General features: G+C 35.1%; 1 protein-coding gene across 3 annotated transcripts in view; it reads right to left on the bottom strand.

The window, feature by feature from the left end:
- LOC106062095 (calcitonin gene-related peptide type 1 receptor-like) overlaps positions 1–18,457 on the bottom strand; it is a 176,958-nt gene that overhangs the window by 46,865 nt on the left and 111,636 nt on the right. The gene's annotated exons all lie outside the window — the stretch shown is intronic.

The following is an 18,457-nucleotide window of genomic DNA, read 5'->3' as shown; positions in this document are numbered from 1 at the left end:
TTTGGCTGCAAAACGTTTTAAAAAAAAAGAAGCAATGTTCAGATTTTAAGTTGAGCTGATTAAGTCCTATTCTACAGCACTGAATAGCAAGCTAAAAATAGGGACTAGTGGGAGACACTAGAGAATGCAGACCATGTCCTCTAAAGCTGCATACTCTGTCTAGAGGCCCGAACAAGACACTATAGAACAATAACTATACTGTAATACCAATTTTTTCAATATATGATTTAAAAATAATGTATTCTAAGCTTCATATGAGATTTTGGTGGCCAAGGATTAAATGTAACCAAGCTCATCAAGTATGTTTTATAGCCAACACTTAATGAGGAATATATGTCTCCAGCACAGCAAGGATTCGATCTCACTTTCCTTACTAGATTACTATACCCATGTAGAGGTAGAAGGTAGAATAGGAAAAAGACATCATAAATCACAAACTGTTAGAGTTAAGATTAACAATTTCTCTAGAACCTAAAAACAAGAAACATTTACCATATACTAATATAAATTTTCTATCCACAAAGAAAAAAGGAGAGTATCCATCTTAAACGTTCTGTCCACCTAAAAAGAAGACTTATCGGTACCCTTGGTTGAACGAGCCAACATTTGACCAAGTCTAATTGTTATCCTGACCATGGCCTTACACAGCGCTGTAAAATCCCAAACTCATTTATTTTGTCTTCTTTATTACATTGAAACCTGATTTAAAATGTAATAATTTTTTTTATAGCAATCGTATTTAAGGCAGGAAATTTGTCAACACTTACACGCTTAGATGCATCCTTCCGCGTCTAGAACATTCGCTTCCCACGGCCAATCAAAGAACGGTTGGATGGTTCAACGTGAACTAGCGCAATCAAATGTCCGGCTTTAGTGGCATGTGGGTTGTGTGCATGCACCAATCTATCTATCTATCTATCTATCTATCTATCTATCTATCTATCTATCTATCTATCTATCTATCTATCTATCTATCTATCTCTCTATCTATCTCTCTCTCTCTCTCTCTCTCTATATATATATATATATATATATATATATATATATATATATATATATATATATATATATATATATATTATATAGAAAACGAGAACAAATTCTTATCCGATAAATGATCAGATCACAGACCTATATTTTTCTAGCTGTAAGGGAAGTCGCACCGAATCTAAGAAAATCGATCTTTTCTGTCTTAAAAAATAGTGATCTTTAGTTTTCAAAGTTTAGAAATAATGCAGTTCCATTTTGCAGATTTTCGATGTCCAATTACTAGATCTAGCTCTAAACATTGAAGTATATTTTACATAGGTTAGGGTTTTAAAACTTTACTCCGTATAATTACTTTACAAAACAACGTTTCAGGTGGGGTTTTGTTTTCACGACATTTTTGTGTCCAGTCTAGGTATCATGTATGTCTGTGGTTACGCAAAAAAAAAAAAATAGTGTTACTAATAATTTAAATCGGAAGGAAATATAATTTCGTGCTTTATACAGGTAAATGTCGGCTTTAAGAAACCTATTAGGTAGAAATTGCAAATACATTTTTATTTAGGTAAATTGAACTGCTTATGATTTCAATCTTGAAAATGTCTTCGTAGTTCTAGGCTTTAGTTATGCAATAACAGGCTAAATTGTTGTATAATATTGTCCACGGCAAGTGGAAGAATTAGTGATTATCCGTCAGTGAGTAAATGGTCAACACGTGTATATGTTAGAATATTAATAGATCATTTACATTGTAGCAGAATGACTTATCTTCATTTGAAGTAAATCGTTTACAGAGGTACAATTCAATAAACTACATTCTATACATTTCCAAGCCATTCTTTACACAATCAAATACACTACTGGTCTACTGCTATTGGTTTTATCTTTTTGTTTTTCTGTCCAACAATTTTGTTACTTCTCTGGTCAATATGACAAATGAAGGAAAAAAAGTCTTTTCTGTTTGAGAGATTTTAATTGTGTATTTGAATGTTGGCATAGCTCTCCAGAGAACCAAACAGCTGAGACTGCTATGAAAGCTGAGCGCCAGGCGTGTACTCTCCTGCAATAGAAACCGCTATTCATGGCGGTCCACGGAGTAAAATAAAAGGAATGGCCGAGGGCAATCATTGATCAAGAACAGTAATCGTGTATGCACGGTTACCGCCCTTTTAATTTCTTGAACACCAAAATATCTTAAGACAGTGTTGATAAATATTCGTGTAGTGGTCAATGAGGCCAAATGATACATTTTAGTTGTCATATTTCTTAAATCGCAATAAACATAGGTTATTTAAAAAAATTGATTCATGTTTTGGTAGGTAAAATAATATATTATTTAAATTATATTATTATATTATTATATTATTTAAATTTTCAACTTAATCCGAGAATGGGTGTGGGAGAAATAACGATATATTTAACCATATCTGTGAATAATCAAGGATTAATTTCCCTGGTTTGTATCAAACAAAAAATTAATAAGCAACACTTAAGTGACCAATTAGTTAATTACATAATTTTTCTATTTATAGATTTATGCATTATTTATACCAATGAATAATTGTGCAAAATTTCAACTTGATTCGAGAATGGGTGTGGGAGAAATAACGTGTTTAAACTTTTACCAGACAGACAAACAGAGTGAATTTATATAACAATTTTAAATAAAAAATAATGGGAGAAAAAAAGAAAATAAATAAATAATATATTTATGAGATGAACATTTGAAACAGTATTTAGTGACGCATTTAAGACAACTCGAGTCTGAAGTGTGAATGACTCTGCTGGCCTTACCATGAAAAGGGGGGTCTACATTTCAAAGACATCAAATTTGTAACAAAATATACACACTATTATAAAAAAAAAAACTAGTTTGTTGAAGAATAATTAATCAATCTCTATTAAAGCTAAAGAACTCCCACTATCAGGCACCTACAACAAATTTTTCTTATCTGAAGAATGTACTAAAGATGCAGACATTTTATTTTAGCCATTATTTGTTTATTTATACATGTACGTTTTGTAATTAGAGTTACCCGAAACGTTTCTTCAATCAGAGACTTAAAAATCCCAATGAGTACCTTCCACTACCTAAGGATTTTAGTGACAGAATTTAGAGATTGTCAGAAATAAAAATCCAAAGTATTGTCACTATCCGAAATTAATAAGGTTAAGAAGACAGTTTGTGTGGAAACACAAACTCAAAGTCGGCCCCAGAGATGGTCCGCCCAGGGAGGTAAAAATGCAGGTTTCAATATTTTCAGAAAGAATATCATAATGAAATTATATCTAAGGCAAATGGCAGAGAAGAATGGAGAAAGAAGGTTGACAGGTGCCCCAACGGTCGAGCAAACCAAGGGATAGGTGAAAGTAAATGTGAAGTAAGATGTGAACCTGGCCAAACTGATGACTTATAATGATTATCTAATTGATCTAATTGTTTTGTAAAGGGTCAATCTATTATTGAGAGTCTCAAGAAAAAACATTTCCGTAAAAAAAATAATTCCTTTAGTTAAGTTTCCTACCTACGATCACATGTGCTACAATCTACGCGATTATATGAAAAGCAACTTATTAATTAATTGTCGTTTTAAATTATGTTCCATTTATATGCATGATTTTTTCTCTTTAAAAAAAAGTAACCATTTTTGTAAATCTAAAAGTCAGCATAACAGAACTTACTTAATTTATCAATAGCATTGTTAAAAAAAATACTTTGACAAAAAAACTAAAACCGTTTGCATAAATGTGTTAAAAATATGGTTAAAAGTCATCTCCTTTACTAAATAGCCTGCCGTGTATGTTATTTTAATTATGAATAGTTTTAAAAATGGTGTATTTTTGTGAAAAAACTGCTTGCATAGTTAATTTTAAATTTACATTTTTCGCCTTAGCCATTGCATCCGAACTTTGAATGGTCTAATCTAAAATAACATAATGTCGGATTTTCACTATCTTTTCTAGTTTACGAGATCTAAACGGGACGGACGGACAGACAGACCACACAAAAATAATAGCGTCTTTTCCCCATTCGGGGGCCGCTAATATAGAATTATTTTTTTTTACAATACCTTACTATTATAAAGATAAGTGTTTCACAAACTGTGTTCCGCGGATCCCTAGTGTTTCACAAGACCTGAATATGTGTTCCACGAATTAATGGAATAATTAACTAGTAGGCCACCACGTGAATTAATCTCTCTAAAAAATAAGCAAAGTGTTCCGCTAAATACTCAAAATGTGCGAAATGTTCCGTTAAGGAAAAAGTTTGGGAACCACTGATATAGATTACTGTTCTACAAGATGTAGATTTCAGTGTACTAAATTGTGATTCTTATAAAAAAAATTGTAACAGCATCAGAATAAAAAAAAATCCAGGTTGATGCTATATAGACAGACACAAGCACATAATTAAATATACATACAACAAGATAAAGATGAAAATTTAGATAAAGAGAGAGAGAGAGAGAAAGAGAGAGAGAAATACAGAGAGAGAGAGAGAAAGATAGAGACAGAAAGAGAGAGAGAGAGAGAAAGAGAGAGAGAGAGAGAGAGTTGACAAGAACTTCTCTTTGGTATAATTTTCTAAGGCGTGTTCTTAGAGCAATGGTTAAATACAATATGATACATAGAGAGAGTATTCGATTTTAAAAATCAATAATTAGATGACATGGGCGTGTATTCATCCTCTTTACTTTTTGCTTTCTAGATTTGTAGTTCTTGTTTTAATGTCGTTAATTCCCTTTGTTTACCAGTAGAGTAATAATATCTCCGTATTATCTTCACCTGGTACACCAAATAAGCTTGGTTGATAATTTATGGATCAGCCTCCATATATCAACATTAAAAAGACTCGCTGGACACCTGAACGTGAGAAAACCTTTGCTAGTGATGCCAGCTTTGAAGCTTTGTAACATGTGCAGGGGCGGACTGGATGTCAAAATCGGCCCAGGCATTTCTATATAATACAGCTCATAAATTGTATATCATTGGATGGGCCTCTAATTATAGGCCTAACTGTTCTGAAAATTATTATGTTATTTTTGTATAATGTATCGATAACTGTATGCATGCTCTATAATACCCTATATCTTTATAAGAAATATAGGCCTTATGTTTCGTTGTAATCGCTATGTTTGTAGGCCCTAAAAGGATGAAGCCTACTAATAGCGCTGTCTACAGATGTAGGCTATCACATTAGTTTTGAAAATGTGTTAGATTAAACTAGTATTACACAGTAGTCTGACAGTCACAGAGCAGAAAGGGAAGCACTAGCACTAGTTGCTACCATGCTAGCAAATCATCCAAGTTTCCCACACAGTTCTAACCGATGCGAAAACAACCCTCCAAAGCTTGCAAAACTCTGATTGCTCTTGTATTAAAAACCTAAGAACAGCACTTGCAAAGCTCAACAACAACAGCAAAAAAACTGTTATTCAATGGATACCAGCGCATATACAACTAGAAGGAAATGAGAAGGCTGACAAAATCGCCAAGAGTGGGAGAACTAACTCACAAATAAATTCTGCACTCTATCTAGAAGAATTGAAGAAATTAATTGTAAATAAAATAAATGAGAAATGGACGAGCTCTCATCCAAATCACAAGAAAGATGACGTTTACTATAAGCTATCCCGACAAGACCAACGTCTAATCTTTCGACTCAGGACCGGACACAACAGTACCGGAAGCTCAAAATTGGAACCAGTGAAATCTGCCCATGTGGAGTATCACCAGAGAATGCCGACCACGTCCTCCAAAACTGCTCTCTTTACCAAGAGGCCCGTATAAGACACGGACACCCCAACCACTGTGCAGTTCATCTCATATATTGGTCAAGTCATCTGAACGCTCCAAGATAACAATGAGAACGAAGAAGAAGAACACAGTAGTCTGTAAAAGATGTTTTTAACATGACGCTCATATAGCCCTCTATATATGAGAATATTATAAAACAATTTAATGCATGACAGTAGCATTCATGAGACCAATCAGGCCCATTTGAGTACCGGCCCACCGGGCATTTGTCCAATTGCCCATATAGCCAGTCCGCCCCTGAACATGTGTAGTTAGGAATGACCATAGTTCTAGCTTTTTTTCCGATTAAATTAAAATGGATCTAAGTTTTTAATCGACTACCTCACGACTAATTGGTGCAAAGATTTCAAAACTTAAAAGTTGACATACTTAGCTGAGAAACTTCAGTTCTGTTTACGAGTGTGTGGACAAGTGTGTGAACGTGTGTAGGGGGGGATGTATGTGTGTGTGTCTGTGCGTGATTGATTTTAAAACAGTTGCCCCAAATGTCATTTATTTTATTTTTAATGAAGAAATGTTACTTAGACTTAGACACGCTTAATAATGACAACAATTTCTATTATTTAGTGCTTATAGCGACAGCAGAGGTTATCAACAATACCCTTAGTAAACATTCCAGGCATGACTTGGTTAAATATACTGCTTCGAGAGATGGGCAACACAAACACTGACACTCAGACGTTATTGATTTTGATTAGTGCCTCACACTCGGGCACCTTGATGACAAGTCAATGATCTAATTAGCTTATTGACTGATGACTGTTGACAAAATCTACCAATCCTCTTATATACTTTCTTATCCCATAATGAGAGGTGGAGTGGAAACAAAATCAAACCTAGCATGATCAACATATTTCTATTTATTCTCAACAGTATGACATAGAGACATGCAATGGATACAGAAATACATAACCACATATAGTTTTTATAAAGTCTCATATGCTGGCTACTTAGGGGTGAAAGGTGAGAGACAAACAGTTGTTCAGAAACTTAGCACTGCTCTTGATGCAAGCCTGCACAATTTAGAAACCAAGCACTGCTCTTAATGCAAGCCTGCACAATTTAGAAACTTAGCACTGCTCTTGATGCAAGCCTACACAATTTAGAAACCAAGCACTGCTCTGGATGCAAGCCTACACAATTTAGAAACTTAGCACTGCTCTGGATGCAAGCCTACACAATTTAGAAACCAAGCATTGCTCTGGATGCACGCCTGCACAATTTAGAAACTAAGCACTGCTCTTGATGCAAGCCTACACAATTTAGAAACTTAGCACTGCTCTTGATGCAAGCCTACACAATTTAGAAACCAAGCACTGCTCTGGATGCAAGTCTACACAATTTAGAAACTTAGCACTGCTCTGGATACAATCCTACACAATTTAGAAACTTAGCACTGCTCTGGATACAATCCTACACAATTTAGAAACTTAGCACTGCTCTTGATGCAATCCTGCACAATTTAGAAACTTAGCACTGCTCTTGATGCAAGCCTGCACAATTTAGAAACTTAGCACTGCTCTTGATGCAAGCCTGCACAATTTAGAAACTAAGCACTGCTCTGGATGCAAGCCTACACAATTTAGAAACCAAGCACTGCTCTGGATACAAGCCTGCACAATTTAGAAACTAAGCACTGCTCTTGATGCAAGCCTACACAATTTAGAAACTAAGCACTGCTCTTGATGCAAGCCTACACAATTTAGAAACTAAGCACTGCTCTTGATGAAAGCCTGCACAATTTAGAAACCAAGCACTGCTCTGGATGCAAGTCTACACAATTTAGAAACTTAGCACTGCTCTGGATACAATCCTACACAATTTAGAAACTTAGCACTGCTCTGGATACAATCCTACACAATTTAGAAACTTAGCACTGCTCTTGATGCAATCCTGCACAATTTAGAAACTTAGCACTGCTCTTGATGCAAGCCTGCACAATTTAGAAACTTAGCACTGCTCTTGATGCAAGCCTGCACAATTTAGAAACTAAGCACAGCTCTGGATGCAAGCCTACACAATTTAGAAACCAAGCACTGCTCTGGATACAAGCCTGCACAATTTAGAAACTAAGCACTGCTCTTGATGCAAGCCTACACAATTTAGAAACTAAGCACTGCTCTTGATGCAAGCCTACACAATTTAGAAACTAAGCACTGCTCTTGATGCAAGCCTGCACAATTTAGAAACCAAGCAATGCTCTTGATGCAAGCCTACACAATTTAGAAACCAAGCACTGCTCTGGATACAAGCCTACACAATTTAGAAACCAAGCACTGCTCTTGATGCAAGCCTACACAATTTAGAAACTTAGCACTGCTCTTGATGCAAACTTACACAATTTAGAAACTAAGCACTACTCTGGATACAAGCCTACACAATTTAGAAACCAAGCACTGCTCTTGATGCAAGCCTACACAATTTAGAAACTTAGCACTGCTCTGGATTCAATCCTACACAATTTAGAAACCAAGCACTGCTCTTGATGCAAGCCTACACAATTTAGAAACTTAGCACTGATCTGGATGCAAGCCTGCACAATTTAGAAACTAAGCACTGCTCTGGATACAAGCCTACACAATCTAAAAACTTAGCACTGCTCTGGATACAAGCCTGCACAATTTAGAAACCAAGCAATGCTCTAGATGCAAGCCTACACAATTTAGAAACTTAGCACTGCTCTGGATGCAAGCCTGCACAATTTAGTAACTTAGCACTGCTCTGGATACAAGCCTACACAATTTAGTAACTTAGCACTGCTCTTGGTGCACACCTGTACATTTGCCAATAAAAACGAACCATACTATAAAGAAATACTCTACGATTTTTTAGTGTTGCAAAAATAGCAAATTGATTAATTAGATATTAAAAAAATAAAACAATAGCCCAGGGAGATAGACAACATTTCTAGGTGTCGTCTTTATCCAATCCCAATCACAAAACATTTGTTCTCGACACATCAAATTCAGAGTTTCCGTTCCTGATGACTTTGAGTCTTTCTTTGATTAAAATCTTTTTTTTTTTTTTATGTTTTCTATTTAAAACTTATATTATTTTCTTTTCTGACCTTTTATTTAAAAAAAAAAAAAAAACTACAATTAGACAGAGAACGTGCGCCATGTTCTGACCGGAACCTGATCCCAAAGTCCCGCTTTCCCTCCAGTTTCTCTACAGCACAGATTAATGAGATTTGTTTTTCTCTCTGTCATTGAGCGTTGACAGGTGAAATGAACAGAAGCCGTTTTACATTAGACTAGAGGTTCTCATTCTGAGTTTTAAGAGCCACTGCTTGGTAAGGGAAAAAGAAAAATGGGGGGGGGGGGAGTAGAATAAGTTAAGCTAAATAGTCAAATGTATTTAGACATATACACGGGGAACAAAAGGACAATGTTTGTGTGTCTATCAGCTAATAGTGAGGAAAACATTTTCTAGGTGCTTGCTATGATAGGATTGAGAAGCAACGCAGAAGGCGAGAGGCTAAGATCAGTAATCAGCTTGCCAAAAGTAAAGCCAGTTCAACTCATCTTGATCAAAAGTATGAAGCTGAATCTAGAACAAGAGACTCATAGAGAATACAAGAATCAAGCTCCAACAGAAAGCAGTTGAATGTTAAATATCTGAATTTGGTAAACTATAAGAAAACAAAACCACAATGGTTTGATATCAGTTTCTTGAAATCAAGAATTCTTGGAACTTACGAGATTCCCTTATTCTAAATCACTTTCTTATTAGTTCGCTATAAAAGAAAAATTGATAAATCTTAAGGTTAATATTTTTGACTCTGTGAGACTGAAGCATTGGAACGTTGTTATATAATATATCCCCTGTAACAATGTAAGAACACATACAGTATCATGTTGCCGGAGATACTACTTTAAAGTATACATTTAAAAATAAGGAAATATTTTCAAAATAAATATAAAACATGCATTCTTGCACTTGGAATCACTGTTGATGATATACACTTCAGAAATGTACAATACAATTTAATTAAAACACATTTACTTTCCATAGTCTCTGATCTCCCGAAACTGAATATGCCTGTCTTTATATACCTTTCATGATTTCTCTCCTGCCTCTTCTAGAACCATCAAAAACTTTCCTCGCTCGCCTGGAATGTCCCATCCACTCTTTCTATGCTATATTTAATGCTTACAGAAATTCCGACAACAACATACATCTACGAAAGTTTTCTGTGAAATAGAAAGCAGATTTTTTCCTAATATGACCTTGAAGTGCCCCGCTACGTAACCCCTAGAAAAACATCCGTTGATCAAGTATTAAGAAAGGTTTTGAGTTACCATAGGCTTTCATTGAATTGGCCCCTTCCAAGTCTACTATGAAATTATAATTTTAATGAACTGCTCAAAGCTTTACATATTTTTATTCAATAACTTAATGAGCGGTTTTATTTGCCAAAAAATGATTGTTTTTTCAGAGGTGTTTTACATTACAATTGTGACACACACTAAATGCCCGTAATTTAAAATGTTATAACTGGATTTCAATCGCACCGATATTGATTAGAAAAAATATTGGCGGTAAATGTCCACTAAACAAAACCGTATAAGGTAGGAATAACCAAAAAGAGGCATCCAGCCTATGATTGATGTACAATCCCCAAAATAAAACTGATGACGTAATATCAAATTGTTTGCCAGGATATCCTTGTTTGGGTGGAGAGAGAACAGTATTACTTTTTACGAATTAAAAAATAAAATCCTCAAGTACAAATAATGAAAAGATTGAACAGAAAATTATCAAGCAATTATACACACCACAAATCAAATTCAAATATAGTTTCATAAAAGTTGACTTGACATGAAGCTTAAAACTTATGGCACTTTTGGAAACGAACTACCTCCTTATCATTAATTTACTCTTCTGCATAGAAACTGGAAGACAGTAGAATTAAATAAAAAAAAACTTCCCTGTTTAAACTTCTCTAGCAATCTCGACACGTGAAACGAACAACAAACATACTTCAAGGTACATTTCATTTTTATTTAAGGTGGGACCATGATGTCTGTAAGACACAACCAGAAAATGGCTTCAGATATGCACATGTAACGTTTTGTATGTCACATACAAGAACTAGAAGATCAGCAGCTAATAGATCATTGTTAAAATCTGTCAATTTAAAGATAGAACATTCCAAAAGACAAATTGGACAAAATCTCTACAAAAAAAGTTTTAAAATCCTCAAAACAAAGACAAAACCACTGAGGCTTAAAGGTATAATTTGCAAATTCTAAAAATAAAACGAGGGAAGACAATTCGCCAATCTTCTAAGCATGATTTGATACTGCTCGTTGATGCACCTTGCGTACGGAGGTCAATCTGTCGGACTAGATTTCAAACTGATACAGCATTCAAGAAATAGATGTAGAATCAAAAGCAGTTCTCCCCGACACACAAATACTTGCCAGCAGACTCATTCCTTGTCGTCTGACACTGACTGGCAAGTCTCGACGGTGCATGTCAGCTAGAGACCGAGACATCTTGATCTGCTGTCTTACTGGGCACTTCGCTGGAGACAGTCAATTAAGGCACACTGTGAAAAATCATTTCAAGACTGGACTGAGAGAAAGAAAGTGAGAGAGAAGGAAGAAAGTGAGAGAGAAGGAAGAAAGAGAGAGAGAGAAGGAAGAAGGAGAGAGAGAGAGAGAAGGAAGAAAGAGAGAGAGAGAAGGAAGAAAGAGAGAGAGAGAGAGAAGGAAGAAAGAGAGATTTCTTTCATTCTTAGCTATTCGATTCTTTAAAAATGTTTTCAGACTTGTCCAACAGTTCCAAGGTAATGTTCGAATAGAAGAGAAGGTCATGATCAGAAAAATGATTTAATCTTTGTAGTCTGAACTTTGTAAGTAGCTTATTAACGTATTGATGTCAACACTATCTATCTATCTATCTATCTATCTATCTATCTATCTATCTATCTATCTATCTATCTATCTATCTATCTGACTTAATATTAAAGATCTATTCAAAATGTTTTGATCTAATAGGCCAACTCAAAGATTATATGAAATTGAGCATAAGAAATAACAAACACCCTTTATTATTATTTATTTATTTATTTAGAGAAAAAAAAAGATTACTATTAAAGTTATCCCAAATCAAGATCAGAATAACATAATTATTTAATTTTAACCACTTAAAGCCGAGAAACAAAGTGGCTAGATAGGAACAAATCAGCAAGGTGCCTCCACGCTTCGCCCCACCCACGAACTCAGGATGATGAGAAAGGACTTGATCCAACACTGGAACAACAACCATCGAGAAAAAAATAAAAACTTTTAAAAAAATATTTAAAAAAAAAAAAACAAGGTTACAAAGACAGTTTGTGTGGAAACACAAACTTAAAATCGGCCACCTAAGAGGTCCACCTAGGCAGGCTTCAATATTTTCAGAAAGAACATCCAAATGAAATTATATCAAAGACAAATGAGAGATAAGAATGGAAAAAGGTTGACAGATCTTGTGTAGTGCCCCAATGGTGCTGCCGATCAAGGGATAAGAGCAAGTGAATGCAAAATTAGATGTGAACCTGGCCTAATTGGTTCCCCTTTCTGACCTTGTGGTCTATAGGGCAGATGATGTAAAGTTCATCTGTTTTTGTGGCCTACGGTTAACGAGGGTATCATGTAGCCAACACAACGACCAACCGTCTTTACTTTTCCCCAACTAATGTCAGGTACCCATTAGAGCTGGGTAGGCTCAGAGGCGCCCAAGGATTCCGAAGTTTAAAATCCCAGTCTTCACCAGGATTCGAACCCGGGACCCTCGGTTCGGAAGCTTAGCGCTTTACCGAGCCTCTCCTGGTCTTTACATAATGTAATTGTTTTGAAAATGCGTAATCTTTTATTCCATTTCTCACGTTTCAGATACTTCCGCATAATTGTTTAAGATAATGCAATTTATAAGATTACTAATCGTTCTAAATTAGGTCTAACTTAAAATGCATACTAATTAGCTTTTTCTCTTTAAAAAACAGCTTGCATAACTGATTTTAAAAATTAGATTTTTCGCTTTCAGGAAAAAAAAAACTTTGAATGGTCTAAAATATTGTGATGTCGGATTTTCAATATCTTTTCTAGTTTACGAGATCTAAACGGGACGGACGGAAAGACGGACAGACATTTCGCACAAAACTAATAGCGTCTTTTCCCCTTTCGGGGGCCGCTAAAAAGACATTCCCTCCTTTAAACATCTTATAGAGCGATTGAACTTTCTCTTAATAACTACTGAACACTTCTTCAACTCTTCAAGGAATGCGGTAATACCCCAAGACGTAAAGGCCGTCCAAGATACATATTCTCTCGTTCTCTAGACACATTTAAATTGATTGCTTTAGTTATTTCGAACAATTATAACGGTCAAACCAGAGTTTTTCCAGTGTGACAATCGAGCGAGTATTTTTGTTCCCAACGATATACAGTACATGTCAAATTTTTAGGGAAATTGTTAGAGCCGTTTTTGAGATCCTTGTCTAGAGAAATTGGCCCACCCAGAAGGTGTTTGTTTCCACGACGGTACAAATACAATAGAGGCGCTCTGAAAGAGCCAGTTGAAGAGCTCTTCCGAAAATATAGTTCGAGGAATCATTCAGTCCTTTCGCTTAAAAGTTGAGACTAAAACTGTCGAACAAGCGATTACTCCGACCACCCACATTGCGATAACAGGTAACATCTGTTATGTCTAGGTCAGTTGCTCACACAGAAGACTTACACAGACCTAGATCTACGCTACAAAGTTTTTTTATACATGTATGGTGACGGCCTAATTGACTTTTTGATGTTTTATAAAAAAAAGTACTGAATAAAAAAAAACCTTCAGTAAACTCCCGTAGGTGGACTATCGGTTGCTCTAACTATATCATGCAGGTGATTATTAATAAGAAAATATTAATTATACAACTCTTTAAATGGATAAGCTACTTCTCAATATAAGATATCGCTTCACATTAATAACCTTCTATGTAACCAAATTAAAATAAATCTTTTTTGCTCATCTTTAGTTTCTAATTACCGAAAAATTATTATACTTGCTTCTCATCAACGGGGACCTAATAAATTAAACGCTAGAGTAATTCACTCACAACACTTTTTTTTTTAACGGCGGAATTCGATGAAATTTTCATCATTTAACCCTTCCTTTTGACTGAGAACCACTGACTACAAATGTATCCAGAAAGTAGCGCCAGTGTTTTTTTCTCTTGATATTTGCTTCAACATCGTCAATTAAATCACAACAAATAAAGTTCACATTTAAAAAGCTGAGGGACTCTTATTACAAGCATTGGTAAACGAATCTAATGTTACTTGGGAGATCAGTCTCTCGGTGATCAGCCTTCAGGCGACAAGGGGGGCTGCATCAACTGTGCGCACCATGACAGCTGAACCCCCACCCCCCCACCCCCAACAAAAAAAAGAGAAAAAAAGATTAAACACTTTTTAGGCAACGATCTCTATCAGCTTTAAGGTTTGAGTTGGATATGAACCACATGCCAATAGCACCACCCACGTCGATAACAAACTGTCTGATGTTAACTATAAACTTTTTTTCTATATTTCTAGGACATAAAACAATACGGAATCTGTCCTGTATTCGTAGGTAACAAATCTCCTGTCATTCAGTTGAAACTATAATTTGTTTCTTAAAGGTATTTCATTTGTGACAGAGTTGAAGTTCTTCCTTGTTCATGTTGACATCTATAGAGTTACCGTCATAGTAGTTGTGCTTGAGGTGGACAATGGAAGTCAAACAGAATTTCAAACAGAATTTCCAATTGTTTGGACCAATCAAAAAACAAAATCATGTTTTCGTTTTTCCAATTCACATGTTTAGTTCATGGCATCTTTAGTTTGTTTCAAGTAGAATTTCTGTTTCAAATTTTCAACTGAAAAAGGTGCATACTATTCGCTCTTCATAATTGATAATAATCTCATTATTATTTTTTTAATTAAATAAATTTTTCTAAACATTTTTATACAATTTTCTGACATATTTTCTAGACACATAAAAAATTTGGTAATTTAATAAAACTCACTCAGTGAGTTAGGGGTTAAACAAGATTATGACAACTCTGTACTAATCAGAATCTCAATTCGAGGTGAAAATATAAAAACTAGACTAGCTGCCCTTCCTACACCGGATATTTCCGGAAACACTTTGCGGGAAGTATATAGGTCAGTGTAACGTCGCGGGACATAAAGGGGTCAATGTTATACAGTACTTGGTACTTTCGGCATTTGTAGCTGCTAGAGGTCAAGGTCACCATTAGCCATGTTATGTGGAGATACAAGCTGTCCATGAAACATTGTTCAGAAAACTAGCTCGCACTCAATGAACTTCAGCCCTAGGGATTTCTATAAGACATTTCAACAAATCTTTGTTCTATTTGTACTTTGGACAATTTCTTGTTTGACATGTAATTTTGAAAGTTTCTTGGGTTATTTTGACGAGTATGTTTGGAAGTTTCCTGGTAAAATATACAAATAAAATGCATCCTGACATGCGAACATTTTGGATAATAAACGAAAAGTTAGGAGACACGTCACAAGAATCTATTTTTACAAAACTTAGATCAACTCACTCTGACTGTCTTGTACAAATTCAATCACGTGATTTTTCCCACTTCCTATTTATAGATCAAGATGAAACTTTGCACAATTATTCATTTTTCCTAATACCACATGGATAATGTTTTTTAAAAGACAATTATTGTATTAATTAGTCGTAATGAGTTATTTTTGTATAGGACAGTACTAGTTTAGGGGAGTAATCCGTGAGTAGAGAATTAGGTCGTCGTCTAAAAGTTTGAAACTAACAATAGATAAATATAAAACCTGGTATTTTCATAAGCACTTGTCTAGCTCAGTTGTTAGCGTGTCGGCCTTCCATCAAGGAGAATAGAGTCCTCGAAATAGAATAAAGTTTAACAACTTTACTTTTTAAATTCCTTGTCAAAATGCGGCACGGAAACCTTTTCCAAGATACCCCATCCTTCCTTCCTCGCCCCCAACTGGTCCACACAAGTGACATGCCTGATAGGACCATAGCGCACTGAGTATGCTAAAAGCATGAAATTTCACTACACAAAATCAATGGTAAAAATATTTCCAACCGCATAAATTTATCCTTGTTAGTCTAGAACTGTTAAAATTAATAATATGATTAAGTCAAATAATTGCTACGATTACAATAACTCTAAGCTTTGTTTGTTTTGTACAAAGCTTTTATCAACTCTGTCTGTCTGGTACAATGTTTGTACACTTTATTTCTCCCCCACCCATTCTCAGATCATGTTGAAACGTTGCACAATTCTTCACTGACACAGAAAAATTAATGATCAATAAAAAAAAGGAAGCAATTTGACAATAAATTACTTGGTCATTAAAGATTGTGTTTGATATCAACAAGAAATGCGAATACTTCAGTATTCAGATATATGGCTAAATGTCTTGGGTTTAGTCTCCTTAAACAACTATTTATTGTAATAAACAAACCATGAATAATTAAACAAAAATACTCAATTAGTCAATTAAGTATTGGTAATTAATTATTTGGTTAAAGATCAAAAAAGGGAAATAACTTGTACATAATGTATAGTTATAGTTTTAAGGACGGATGTCTTACCCCTTAGATCAGCTTTGTTTTTTAAAAGACTTTTGATATTTGACATGAACAAAAATGAATGTTATTCAACTTCAAATCAGGTCTATGCGACTAGGTGAGTCTTTGAAGCCATCAGTTGCCGCATCAAAATGTTAAGAATATCAGCAGACAGTAACACAAGTCTAGAGGCCGAGATCAAATGGGAGATCGGAAGAACATAGATCAGCTTAAAGATACATAGATAGAAGACATACAAACATGAAAAGATAGAAAATTGATACTAAGAAATAAATTATGCAGATGGAGAAAACTATCATATACATACATATATATATATATACATAAACATGGATGCACGAGTGAGTGTATGTCTCCAGGAAACTTAATATCATTTTAAATAATTACAATCCTTAGAGATCCGATAGAAGCACTGTGTTTTTTACGTGGACACCTTATGTTTTGTTAGTACCCATACTCTGGTTTACAAAGCTTATATCTACTCACTCTGTCTGGTACAATGTTTGTACACGTTGGTTCTCCCTTTTCCCATTCTCAGACCAAGTTAAAACTTTGCACAATTATTCGTTGTACCTAACAGAACAAGAATCGATAAAAAACAAATTTTGTTATATACTAAAATTGGGAAATATTATGTTGGAGCGTTCAGGTGACTAGACCACTATATGAGATGAACAGTGGTTTTCAAATCATTCCAAATAATGTGACTAAAACCTTTCCTGCCTAAATGTCCCACGCCAAAACAGCCACCCCAACAGAACGACTGCTCTTTAACGTCCTGCCTCGGTTTTAAATACTAAATACAAACATTACGGGCACACAATTTGCTCGTCAAAATGAATAACAGTCTGATTACTTTTGTTTATTAAAATATTTTTCAAAACAATTTTATACTAGAATCCATTCGGCCCTGGAAAAAAAAAAAGGGGGGGGGGAGGATGGACGAACAACATCAGCCCCATGTCAGTCACATCATATATCTATTGGGTAAGTTTGTAGAATGTAAAGTCTCCTATATCAGCACGAAACAAATAAATAGCTTATCAATGATCCACATTATTCCAAACATGATTCAAACTTTTTTATTTCCTTTCAAGCATTAAGCTAGTCAAGCAGAGTTGGCTCCCCCATAAGCTTAATTCTACGCTTACATGGCCATACTTTCATACTAGTTGAATCTACCAGAGACACAACAGCTTTACGTTGTTATGGTATTGCAAGGGTAAGCTGCCGCCTCAGTGTTATTAACAACTGGATTGCAGTGTAAGAGAAGCTTCGCAATAGATCAGAGCTATGAGTTCGATAGTGACCTCCCCCTTTTATTTGTCGGATATCAAACTAGACAAAGGAATAAATCAATTTCGGCTTTGTTTGAAGTTGCTGAATTGCATCGGTCAAATACAAAATGATTATGTTCTCTGTGTTGGGGATGAGGGACTCAATCTCCGCGGATAGGAAGTTCCCATTTTATCTACAAAATAATCTTGTGTTTATGTGTTTGAGTAAATATCATGTCAGAGGCCATGTCCTGAGACTTTATATTAGCTATATCATCAATAAAGTATTGAATACAATGGCCATGTCCTGAGACTTTATATTAGCTATATCATCAATAAAGTATTGAATACAATGGCCATGTCCTGAGACTTTATATTAGCTATATCATCAATAAAGTATTGAATACAATGGCCATGTCCTGAGACTTTATATTAGCTATATCATTAATAAAGTATTGCGCACAAAGGCCATGTCCTGAGACTTCATATTAACTTTATCTTTAAAAGACTATTGCCTTTAGAGGCCATGTCCTGCCTGCAGATTTTACACTAGATCTTAAATAAACTCTTGCGTATAGAGGACATGTCCTGCCTGTAAATATTGCACTATATCCTCAATAAGCTATAGAATGTAAAGGACATGTCCTGTGCGGACACTTCTCAAGCTCGGATTAATTATTTGTAATCAATAGAGCACATTGTGACGAAACGCGTCCCTTCTCAATACAGAACTGACCTGT

This window comes from Biomphalaria glabrata, chromosome 1, assembly GCF_947242115.1.
Source record: "Biomphalaria glabrata chromosome 1, xgBioGlab47.1, whole genome shotgun sequence".
Classification (NCBI taxonomy): Eukaryota; Metazoa; Mollusca; class Gastropoda; family Planorbidae; genus Biomphalaria; species Biomphalaria glabrata.
The sequence above is the reverse complement of the archived record's forward strand: the minus strand, read 5'-3'. Positions and strand labels throughout refer to the sequence as shown.